At 49.7% G+C, this 12,317-nt stretch overlaps 1 long non-coding RNA gene across 1 annotated transcript in view; it reads right to left on the bottom strand.

The window, feature by feature from the left end:
* Window positions 1-10,729: 10,729 nt before the first annotated feature.
* The window catches only part of LOC113945739, a 2,397-nt gene continuing 809 nt past the window's right edge, over window positions 10,730-12,317 (bottom strand). Inside the window, exon 2 of the long non-coding RNA XR_003527184.1 lies at window positions 10,730-11,680. This is a non-coding gene — a long non-coding RNA (uncharacterized LOC113945739). The remainder of the gene's footprint in view (window positions 11,681-12,317) is intronic.

Raw genomic sequence — 12,317 nt, 5'->3', positions numbered from 1 at the left:
GGCCCTGTCACCAGCCCCTGTCACTGGCCCTGTCACCAGCCCCTGTCACTGGCTGGTGAGGGCTCTGCCAGGGCGGGGGCCGCCTGTGCTGCTCCCCCGTGCTCAGTGTGGGGAGAGACTCCACTGGCATCCTCCCACCTGCCATGATGCCAACGAGGGCTGCAATGGCATCTCTGAAAGGGGCACTGAGCTGCTTCTATGGTGACAGGAGAATCACAGCTGAATTGTCCAGTTTATGGATCCCCCAAGTTAATTAACTGTGATTGATAAGACACCGCCAGAATGAACCATACTGTAGGCTTATCTGTGTAATCTCTGTTTGTGTGTTTAAAGACTGGTAGGAGAGCCAAAAAAAAAAAATCCAGACAAAAAGATAAGGCTGAAGATGCATGGTGATGTCTTGAAAATTTAATTTTGCAGAGAAAATATCCCTTTTAAAACTACATTATTAACTGCTGTCAAGTGAGAGCCATTTGGCCTTCACGTGCTGTGAATGAATTCAGCCAAGTTGTGTCAGACTGCTCTGAAAAGCAGTGTGTGCCACAACCCAGGTCCTTCCCTGGGCTCCGGGTGCATAAAATCTGCATGATTGCTCTGCAATGGGGCTTGTCAGCAGGGACTGCAGCTGGGTTATGAATCACTTTAATTTGTTGTGTGAGCTGGTTTCACACCAACATCTCTTGAGGGAAAATGCTGGAAAATTGGGGGAGGGAGAAGAGGGAATGTCAGATGCAACCCCCCCTGCCCTGGTTCTTGATGGAAATGATTCTCCCTCTCCGCCAGCTAATGACTAGTCCTAATTTAATAGAATGGAGCAAAGTGGCCAACATAAAATGTATGTGTTTTGTTTTCACATCTGAGTCTAACATGGCCACAAGTCATAGTCTGAAATGATTGGGGGTGTTATCAGTCACACAGTCTGACATTTTGCCAAAAGGTCTCTTTTGTCTCTTCTCTGAAGTGTGAAAACAAGGGATGCTGTTTCTTGTGTTCTGAAAAGAAAAATGTGGGTTGCAGAGCCTTAAGGAGCCATTAGAAGAAGGAAACCAAAGAAGGAAAAAAACCCCCAAGACTTCTTCCTTCCGATAATCACACAACTACTGGACCTCTAGGGACACTTAATGGAAAACTTATGAAAACTTAGGAAGCACCTGAAAAACTGTGATGGAAATTTCCCAGCCTGTCCATCATATTGTTTCCTGCATCCTTTACTGGGATAATCTTGAGAAAAATCAAAGATTCAGATCATAATTTGTGCGGGGTTTTTTTCATTTATTTTGTATTTATTTCTTCAGTTGCCATTAAGGACAATAAAAATGAAATTACCCACCCTTGACTGAGTTCCCTCAACACTTAGTTAAAATACACAATTATGCAAAACAGGCAGACTCCCACTGCATGTCATCCTAAGCAGCAAAAGCACCAACCAAACATAAGCCCCTTCACGGGGACAAATTACTCACCCATCGAAGAATTACTCATTGTGGGCAAGTAGACTTTTACAAGGTTGATTTTTAAGTATGCAGATGAATGTTACGGCTGGTAAGAATTTATTAGTCAATGAATCTGCAGCAAAGGAAAAGAAAAGGAGACAGAGGTTTGTTTTTCCTAAGTGGAAAGGGTCCCATACTGTGCTGCTGGAAAATAATGCCCCGGTCTCTTCCTTTCTCAAACCATGAAGGTATTTGGTTGCTTTTGCTTTAAGCTCACAATAAGAGCCCCTGAAATTAAAGAATTTTTTTTTCTTCAGCAGAGTTACATCATTAGACATCTTGAGACATGGCTGCTCCCTATGAGAGGGGCAGTGAGTGCAGACTTACAATCCAAACGCCTTTTTCCAGCACCTTCCCTCAGCAGACTGCCACTCCTCTTGTGGGTACACACAGAGCCAGGGACTTGTGTGGCCACTGTGCAGCCTGGCCAGTTTGTGGCTCCATGAACACCTGTGACATTGGGGCTGAGCAACACTACTGAAACAGTCCCCTCCTGGTGCAAAGCAGCCAACCCAACCCTTCAGCTCTTCTCAACAAAATGCTAATCTGGCCTTGCAACAAGCAGCTCCCCACAGCAGCCTGCTGCAATCCTGGTAAACAACATATGTGAGGATGAGCTGGTGAAGCTGCTGTAAAGGTTTTTGATGCTTCCAAATTCTGGTTCCCACACCGTGCACAGACCTGCTGCTTGAGCAAACAGAGCCCACCTGTTGGCAGCGTGATCAGGGAGGCTGAAATCCAGTGTCTGTGTGTGTGATGCCTGCGAGCCCCACAGTCCCCCTGGCCCGGTTCTGCAGCAGCACAGCACACCTGGGGGTGCCTGGCTGGGTACCCAGCTCTGGAGCCTGTTGTGTGGCTGGCAGGCAGCGCTCACCATACCATGTACCACAGAGATGTGCTGCTGCCCAAAGCTACGCTGGGACCAACTTCCTCAGTTACTTGGTATTTCCTAAATCCATTCATTCTTCAGTTGCCTCTTCTGATGCTTCCCTCCCCCCTCACTCTGAAGGCTGTGTCTGTGGAGGATGTCCACATGAAAAGAAGGAAGAGTTGGCCCCTTAGGGAGGAAGTAGACTTTGGCTTTTTTTTTTTCTTTTTTTTTCTCCAATTCTGGAACAAAAAACTCCAGCCAGGAGCTGGCCTGATTAGGTCTTCATGTGAAACAGATGCAAAGTTTCATGTGACAAATAAAGTGGCACAGGGAAACTGATATATTTTTACATGCTGTTGTTCCCCATCTTTTGCATGGGATCAGAGCTATTAGGTCTGAAGCTGATTAAGTGTGGGACCCAGCACAATAACAAAAGTATTGGCTACCAGTTTCTTAACGATCATCTGGGAGCTGGAATGTAATGTTCCTTTGAAATACAGGCCACAAACAGGCTCTTCCCATTTTTAAAACAAATCCTCCCTTTCTAGCTTAGAAAAAAATGAAAGGAAAACAGGTTTGCTAATAGTGTGAGATCTGGAGCAAAGAGGTACATTTACATTCCAAACCTTGCACGAACGTCCAGCTGTAAGAGTTTCCAAGCAGGGTGAAAGCCAGCAAGTCAAAGTTGGACAATTACACTCATTTGTCTGCCTTGTTTGCATTGAAATAATTCAGGCAAGGCCAACTGTGTCACTTGGATTCTCCAAGGTATAATTTAGGCGTGAGATGTTTACAATCAACTCTCATTTGCATCAACTGTGAGAAAAACACAGGATTTATTGGTTAATTCAACTGGTGGGTTAATTACTAGTTTAACCACTAATATTTATTCAACCTTCTGCATCTGAACAGCCCCCAGGCCAGATGCTGCCACTCCTGATGCAGTGCTTACTCTGCAGGTTTCTTGCAAGTGTGAGAGGAGCCAGGCCCGGGCCTGCCAGTGCAGAGCAGGTTTTGTGAAGCCGACTCAGTGCCTGACCCGTCCGGGTGTCTGACTGAGAGCCCCAGAACGGTCAGAGCTGCCGGGAACCACATGCACCTCCATTTTCAGTCCCAGGAACAAGCTTAAAGAAAAATACTCTTTGCTATGGGCCATGCTCTGTGTCCCTGCCAGCAATGGTTACAGAATTGTTTAGCAAAGAGCTTGATGAAATCAGTGGGGCCGTTTGTGAGCCAGGAAGCCTCCCCGTGCGTGGCAGCCCCCAGCTCCTTTGTGAGTGCTGCACAGAGAAGTCGAAACGCCGCTGAGCAAGACTACAATGAAAAAGGTGACTGAGAGAGTTTTGATTGAAAACAGAAGTAAGTTTTGCTGTTGTTTTTATTTTCAAACCCAGGCTTAAATAGACATCACTTAGAAGAAGATGGAAAGATAAACCCAGTGCATGTGAGAACCCTGAAGGTGAAAAGTACCATTAAGTAGGTTAGAGGAGCCTGCCCTTGTATGACAAGCTGTTCTCTGTGTGAGAGGACAGAGAGCACGGAGAGGGAGATAAGAAGATTAGGAGGTCAGATTCCAGGCTACAGAAACCTCAGCAACTTGCTCCACTTTGGGCACCTCTGCTTGGGTTGCAGGCAAGAGCCTAATGAGTGCTGGCTGTGATGGCTTTGGTGCTGCTCCCACCTCTCCTCTGGGAACTGACCTAAGCCTGTCAGCTAATTCCTATGTGTCAGTGGCCCTCCACGTGGGAACAAATTTTGGGTATTTAGCTGCCTGGCCTGAAAGGACTTGCTCTCAGGGAGGAGAAAGCCCCCATATTTCATGACATGTCCTAAAGGCACCTAGTGAAACGCATGTTTTCCCACTGTGACCCCTGGCAGACCCTTGGTCGCCTCCCTCGGCCGGCGGGGACAGCCAAGGCACTCGCCAGGGAGGAGTTAAACAGCCCTGGGCTGGGGCTGGCCCCGCAGAGTGGGAGGGGACCGACACAAATCCTGCCCCAGCCGGGGGCTTTGCTGCTGATCGCAGCTTGGGTCTGGAAGGACACAAAAGCTGACAGAGCCCAAATCTGACCTGACAGTGTGTGTGCACGGGGTTTGCCCCCGTCCAGCCCTGGGTGAACAAATTCTGCCAACCCACACCTCTGCCGGAGAGGCAGAGGAGCTCAGCCCCGGGCTGTCACCTGGAGCGAGAGCCCCCGGCTCATCCGTCCTCCTTTCTATTAGAGCTCATTATTGTTTTCTCTGCAGACAAACCCCATGAAGGGAAGGGTTGCTGCAGTTCCCCAGCCTTTGCAGGGCTAACAGGCCATTTAATTCACTGGAGCTATCACTCTGTAAGCAACTATGTCACTTGCATGGAGCACGGTAAGGTTGCAGACTGATGTGTATGAGTCCTTCTACCCTTGTGGAGCAGAAGAGGCTGAGAAAAGGGATACCAGGGACACCTATGACCCCTGAAATACGCTGCACACCTGTGTACAATGTGATAGGTAGATGTGAAATAGCACAAAGACAACTGCTTGGATAGAAAGATGGAACAGCTGAGCTGACATTCAAGTGATAAAACTACCCCAGTCTCTAACTGCATGGTGTTTATATTTTAAAACAGAGCGTTGAAAGGTCATTTAAATTATTTATGTTGTTTGGTTACCTTTCCCACTTTCCTCAGCCATATCAGCTGACCTTGCTTCATCTGTCTTTCCTTTACTACTTCTGCTCAGTTTCAGCATCACATTCACTGGTGGGTGAAGCACTTTGGACGCCCATTGCACTGGGTTAAAAGAAAAAAATGGTTTCATTTGTATAAAGGTTCATGTGACTGTTTCCATTAATACACTGGTAACATCACATATTTTACACTCTTGAATTTGTGATGAGTTCAAACACAAATACGTATTTGTGCACAGAAACATGGGGATTGTACATGGACAGTATCTTTGCAAGCTGAACTGGAGCTGCCTGAGAACTCTCCTTCTGTGCTACAAAATTCAAAATGCTGAAACTAGTCCAGCACAGGGCTTGCTGACATTTTAGCTGTGTATGTACATACATGCCTTTTTTCTACATGTATGTGTCTGTGTGTGACTTTCAACTTTTGACTTATCTATAAGGTTAATGAATGTGTTGACTGCACATGAGAAATGTGGAACCCTTTCAGACTGTTGGGGTCACCAGGGAAATGTCAAGAATGAGATTGCTGTCTACAATACATCCGAAAATATACACGGGCTGACACCCACGAGTGACATTATATTGACAGACAGCTATTAGAGGCAACGTAAACCACGTGCTGCTGTGTGCCACGGCCAGAGCTGTAGCTCAGGATTACAACCAGCAAACCATTGCAAGACACAGGTATGAAAACATTTCAGGTTTCCTAGTAAAAGCAGCGGGCACATTTGTAACCAGTGCCTGCTAGTAAGTTCCTGGGAGAGGCTGACCCCACACCTCTGTTGAAGGGCCACAACACAGTGCAAGCGCTGCACGACCTGATCAGCCCCCGTGGAGGGCAGGGAGGGCCAGCAGGGTCTGCCCATAATGGCCGAGAACTGCTTGCCCTTGGCATGGGCACGTCGTGGGCAGGGCTGGGGTGCAGGGCAAGGGCTTGGAGTGGGCTGCAGGTGGCTGCCTGGACAGACCTCTGGGTTGAAGTTCAAGCAGGGACAGTGCAGGGAGTGAAAGTTAGGGTGCTGGTGCAGTAGTTACTGCTTGCATAGGTTTTGGAGATGATGCTGTCAAGGGCTATCTGAACAAGGCTTGTGTCTGAGGCTGCTGGTGTTATGAGACTGAGGTTAAAGCTAGCTGACAATCAGGCTGGCAGAGTCAGCACCACAGCTTGGACACAGAAGCTACGGGACGGCACGCAGGGCTGTGCTGGGCAAGTGCTGGATGCCTGGCCAAAGGTCACAGCAAGGACAAGTGACTTGAAGCTGGGGCTGACCTTGGCAGAAGCCCATGAACTTGCATGAGCTCTGGGTCCAGCAGTGTCTGTGGAACTGGTTCAGGGCAGGTGGCAGCTGCGGGTGCCCAGCTAGGACTAGGGAAGAGTCTGTCAGAGGGAGTTGGGCATATAAGATGTAAAGTGTCACCTGAGGTGTACAGAGTTTTGCTGGCAACGGGCCCTCCAACCTGAGGGCACATCTGGAGCTGGTCTGGAGTCTGCTCTGTTCAGCAAGGTGCTCAGAAATGGATAAACTGAATGATTTGGAGCTCAGTGCAACGTGGTATATCTTTTAAAGCAACATGAAGTGTTAACCAAAATGCTTAGGATTGTATTAAGACATACAAAACAAACAATAAATTTACAATTAACCACATTTAACCCTTTCACTTCAAAGCACAAAATGAACATCAACACTGAAGACTCAATAAGCTCAGTGAACATGGGAGAGAATAACATTGAAGCCACTGAGGTAAGTCAAATTGGTTGCAGTTAACAAGGGTAGTGTGGGCTGTAATAATATATTTACAGCCTGGTGATTATGCTGTGGGAAGGAAGGGAAGGGATTAAACTCCTGTTTAGTTTAGGCTGCATTTTAGTGCAGCCTGTTCTTCAGTAGTACACAGTTAAAAATGTAGTCTGTCGAATCCCGCCGACATATTTTGGCAATAGATATATCCTCTAATTGAAAGCAATTGTTGTGTTGTAAGCTTTCCCCCTTTCCCATTTGTTTTGGTTAACGAGTAGTGGTGGCCTGTCTACTTAAGCACGTATTTAGCAACTGCTCAGGGGAAGTTAGCATATTGCAGAGTGTGCAGCACGATCCTGCCTGACTTCATAAGGAAAAACCTCCTTCAGGCTTTGGTGGAGGATGTTTGAACAAAGCTAGTAGGATCAGCCTTGCTGGTTGTTGTTGCAGGGCTTTGCTGTGTGGCTCAGTTGGGCCTTCATGTGTGAACTCCAGGGCAAGAGCCGGGCTCCCTTCCAAGGCAGCCGAGCTTTGTTTTGAGCAATCAGCGTGGCCCCTGCTGGAAATCCCATGAGGGGATGCTCTGCTTTATGTTGCATTTGCTTCCTTTGCTGGGAGCCAAGTCCCGCATCCTACACGGCTGGCAGGCGGTCAGGACGCACAGGGCCTGGCATGGGCAGGATGTGGCTGGCCCCCCTCGTGCCATAGTGCTGTGGGCAGTGCCCTGCAGTCCTGGGGGGCTTGACGAGCCCCTGCACAGCCAGCCCAGGCAAAACGGTGTGAAAACCACTGCTGCTCACAGAAACCCCCTAACACTGGGGCTGGCTGGACCCAGCCAAAGAAGAGCCCTATTCTGCCATGCACACGGGCACCTGCGCCTGCCTGTGATGCCCACATTGACAAGAGACATGTATGGATGAGAGACCATCAGGGCAACCAGGGTGGAAGGGACTGTGCTTCACCTGGCCACCACCCCAGCACAGGCTGAGCTTCCCACAGATCAGAGCTGGAGCTGCATTCAAGCTCACCAGCCACACCTCCAGCCCTGACCAGTGTGAAGCTGGGGCAATTGAGTGCTGAGCCCTTCCCAAGCCTCTAAGGAAAATAAAAGCAACAGGTCACCAAGGAGATCTGGGGAAAACTGGGGAACCTTCTGCTTTTGCATCCAGTGTGGGTCCAGGCGGTGAAAGAGCTCCTCACTACCTGCAGGGCCCAGGTTAAACCTAGCACAGGCTACCAAAGACACATCTCTTTAATGCTTTGTGATAAACCTCCCAGTCCAGAACATCCTGCTGTTATTGTGCATGTGAACTTTCACCAGCACTGTATCTGTCATTAACCTAGAAGGAAACCTTTTTGTGCTCACAACCTCTGTCTGCACAGCTCCCCTCTGGAGGCAAATCCCTCATGGTGAAGATGTCAGTTGGCTGCACGCTGCAGACAAGGTTATGACTGCATTACACACTCTGAGGAGAGCAAGTCTCTATATTACACTGGGAAAGGCTCATATTTGAAAACAAAGAGGCTTGAAGAATAAAAGGGTGATTTTACTTAGCAAAGTGCCTCAGGTCCCCATAAATCACTCTCACCCTTGCTCAAACAGGGCTGGAGGCTGGTAGCAGAGTGGCACAGGAGCGTTCTGTGCTCCTGTGGTTCCTGTTACAGCCATTTGCAGCAGAGCCTGGGACTGCGCTGGAGCATGTGTTTAGATTAAAGGATGTTGGGGAAGCGACCTTGTCTTAGTCTTTCTGCTAAGACCACCTAGCAGTGGTGCTAAATCACTAGTAATAACAGTAACAACAGCCTGGCCTCCTTCTCCATGAGCAGTGCCTGCAATACAGATTAATAACAACAAAATAAGGACTCATCCACACTTATCCAAAAATACACTGATGTTTGCTAACCAGTCTATTTCCAAGCCCTCTGTTACTTCTGAGTGCCCTGAAGTCCCCAGGCGAGCACTTGCTGATGTGTCCAGCCTGATGACACTAAACACTAACAACTGGCTGGATCAGGGCAGGGTGACAGGCAGGGCTGGAGAGAACCTGATGAGCGTGGTGATCAGTGAACAGCTCTTGTTTAGGCAATGATTTCTCTGTGTCCAAGTGCTTCTCAGCTCCTCCTCATCTCCCCTTCTGTTTCTCTGGTGAATGGCTCTTCTCTGTTCAGAAATGATGCTCCGGGGACAGCCCTGTCCTGACCATCTTTGGGCTGGGACAATGGAGATCAAGTGGGATCACTCCACTCTCTCCTGTTACCCTTCTTCTCTTGGATAACCACTTATGGCCTCCATCAGGATGGGGAGAAGGTAGGGGCTGGTCTCCTGCTCTGATGCAGTACAGCTATTCAATTGCCATTTTCCATCAGTACGGGTTTCTGAGAGGGAAAGTCAGTGGCCAAAGAGATTCAAAACACATTGTTTGTAAGTTTGTGAAGGCACCTTGTAGTCTCCTGCCAACCCGCAATCATATAGAAATAACCCAAATTGCACACTGAGAGGCAAATGTGAAGGAGATGGGAAAAAATGAGGACTGGCTGCGTGGGTAAGAACAGAGGCACCTTCTGACCAGCTGCACAGCCAGGGCTCTCTGGCAGCAGTTCTGGGGTGGTTGTTCCTCTGCCATGGTGCCCCGTGGCCCCTCTGCAGTGACTGGACCCCCCGGGCCTTTTCTCTGCAGGGCCCTGTGGGCAGACGAGGGGCAGCTGCTCCATGCAGCAGCACGTGCCACCCGGTCAGGCCTTCCCAATGCACTCAGTGTCACACACAAAGACACGAAGCGCGTTGCTCTTCTCCCAGGTCCCTGGGGGTTCCTGCTGCCAGGCCTCGAGGCAGCGGTGGGTCCCACATGCCTGACTGGTGAGCAGCACCACGAGCTGCTGGTGCTGGCCAAGAGCTGCCAAGAAAAACCTGGCCACCTCCGGCTGCAAGGGTGGACTTCCTTTCCAAATCCACAGGCTCTACGGGTACCTTTCAGATAAACTTTGCTAAATAAATAGATGTTTATACTCCTTGTATTAAAGTGATGAAATCTTAGTTTTTTGACAGTGTTGAGTCAATATAACCTGAGTAATTGCATGAGAACTCATGTTTCCCCTAAAGGGAAACTGTTCTTGTGTAAATATATTTATTAATAATTAAAGCAGTTTTGAGTTCCTGTGTATGCAGCCCCTCTCCCCACCAGAGCTGTCTGAGAGCCTGGTATCCTCCAACCTGCACAGGAGTCAAACGGGAAGGGATTTTGGCAGGGGGTGATGCTCTATGACAAGAGGTTTGTGGTTTAATTTTGACCTTTTTTTCTTCCTGAACAAAAAATAATGGTGAGATCTGTGTATGAGAGATTTAAAAATCTCTACTACTCCATTAGGAGCATTACCCTGAAATACTCAGTGGAGCTCCTAACAGCTCAGATAATAGGGGTGGGAAATCATTTCTGGAAAATATTCCCCTCAAAGCATCTTACCAGAGAATTGTTTCCTAACAACAACAATAAAATCTTTGTCAAATAATCCTTCAATACCACAAATATTTTGTCTTTAATTGTATCAGTGTAGATAAATTCTCAGCATAGGCAATGGGAGTCAGAGCTCTGGGGGATTTTTTCTGACAGAGCCAGTACTGGATATCTTTGGGTAAGTCACACATTTTTCAATGTTCTTTGGCCTATTTTTTTTTAATTCACTGTAATCTGGAACCTAATTTGATATGCCTTATAAGGCTGATTTCATATGGAAGATGCTCTGCTATCAGGGTAAGCAGCCGTAAGAAATCCTAAAATAGGCAGATTAAGGGTTTGGGATCATGGGGGTTTATTTCTATGCAATTAAAGACATGATCACATTTAGAAATTGCTAACTTGTAGTTTAAGGGAAAAAAAGCTACTAACAACTGGAAGCCCCATATTCAAAAACAGCTAATAACTCTATTAATTAAGGATATGATTAGCAGAGACAATGAGTTAGATAGCACGAAAGCATAGCATTTAATTCAATGCAGATTTTCAGTGGACATGGCATGGCCAAGGCAGCTGTGTATTAATTAGTGCTCTGAAGAGGGTGAGGAGAACAGGAGAGGGAGAGGGAAATTGGCAGGTGTAGAAATGAGATTAGACAACAACAGAGGATTTTTCTCTCCAGAACAGAAGTCGTGCAGAATCCCCACCAGCCTCACTAACATGTTTTGTATAACGAAAGATCCGTGCCACGAGAAGAGGCAGGGCAGCAAGGCACAGCTTGGGGAGAGGGAGGACAGGTCTCGGGGCTCGCCTGCACAGCATTTCCAGGCAGCCGTGACCAAACAGCAGCCTCCATTTCCCCCCCTTGTTTTAACTGCTGCTGGCTATTTGTTTGTGGTAAGGTGCCTCCGCGCTCAACCCTCACCGTTACGCTGGTGTAACTGCTGCAGCTGCACGGGAGACCGAGCCTACGAGCTTCCCCCTGACTTTCCTCCAGTGCCTGGGTGCTCTGCTCTTAGTGGAAACAGTCTGGAGACAACGATGCTGTGCCCACATCCCACAGCCACTCCTCTTGGCTGTCGGCTCTACCATTGCTTCGGCTTGAAGCGTCCACACAGTGCTGAGCGTGCCATGCACTGGGGCCCACCCGTGTCCCCTCCTGCATGGGGAACTCGGTGGGGTGCCCAGGGAGCCCGGTCCCTCCTGGGTGACCCCTGAGCCCGCGGCTCTGCCCTGTGTCGCGATCCCGTGGTAGGAGGCCAGCTCTGGGCTGGGCAATCGCTCAGGGCTCTTTCATGTAGCCTGCAGGGACACGAACTACGTGGGCAAACAAAGCGTCCGCTGCAGGACGCGAGGCCCGGTCAGCCCCCATTCCGGGCCGGACCCTGGCTCTCCGTACAGCCTCACCCAGGTCTCGGGCGCGCTCTCTCACGACGAGGGGGGCAGTTCACACACCTGCAGACAGGGAAGAAAACGGCAACTGTGAAGCGGCACCTCCACGCTCATGTGGAGCGATCCCACGGGATGGGGCGGTGGTTCGGGGGCTGATCCCCACAGCATCGCAGTGGGTGTAATTTCAGAAAACATCGCTTCTTTCTCTGGGTCTTTCTTGTCTCCACAGTTAAAGCGGCGCCCGTTGGAGGGCAGAGGAGACGCGCAGGCCGTTCCGAGCTCCACTTTTGACGAGCCGTGCGGGCAGAGCCGCTCCGGGGGTGGGGCCGCGCCTCGCTCCCCGCCCGGTGCCCGGCGAGCGGTAGAGCGGGGGCTGTGGGTGGGGGGCAGTGGGCTGTGAGGGGGCTGTGGAAGGCTGCCTGTGCCGCCTCGCCGTGCTGTTCCGCAGCTAGGAAAAGTGCTTCTTCCCCCGCCCCTTCCCCCCCGGCCCGTCCTGCTCGAAAACGCGAAGGCGGCAGCGGAGAGGACGGGGACAGCTCGGAGGAACCCCTCCTGCGGCGGGGAGCCGCCCTGTCCGCAGCCTCTCGGTGCCACCCGGTCAGCGGTGCGGGGGACATCGGTAACTTCACCGCATGCACGTGACGGCCCCGCACCGGGACGCGGTGAGTACCGGCGGGAGGGCGGGAGCGGGGGCGGGCGG

This window comes from Corapipo altera, unplaced genomic scaffold, assembly GCF_003945725.1.
Source record: "Corapipo altera isolate COAL_440 unplaced genomic scaffold, ASM394572v1 55, whole genome shotgun sequence".
Classification (NCBI taxonomy): Eukaryota; Metazoa; Chordata; class Aves; order Passeriformes; family Pipridae; genus Corapipo; species Corapipo altera.
Note: the sequence above shows the minus strand (reverse complement) of the source record. Positions and strands in the feature narration are given on the sequence as shown.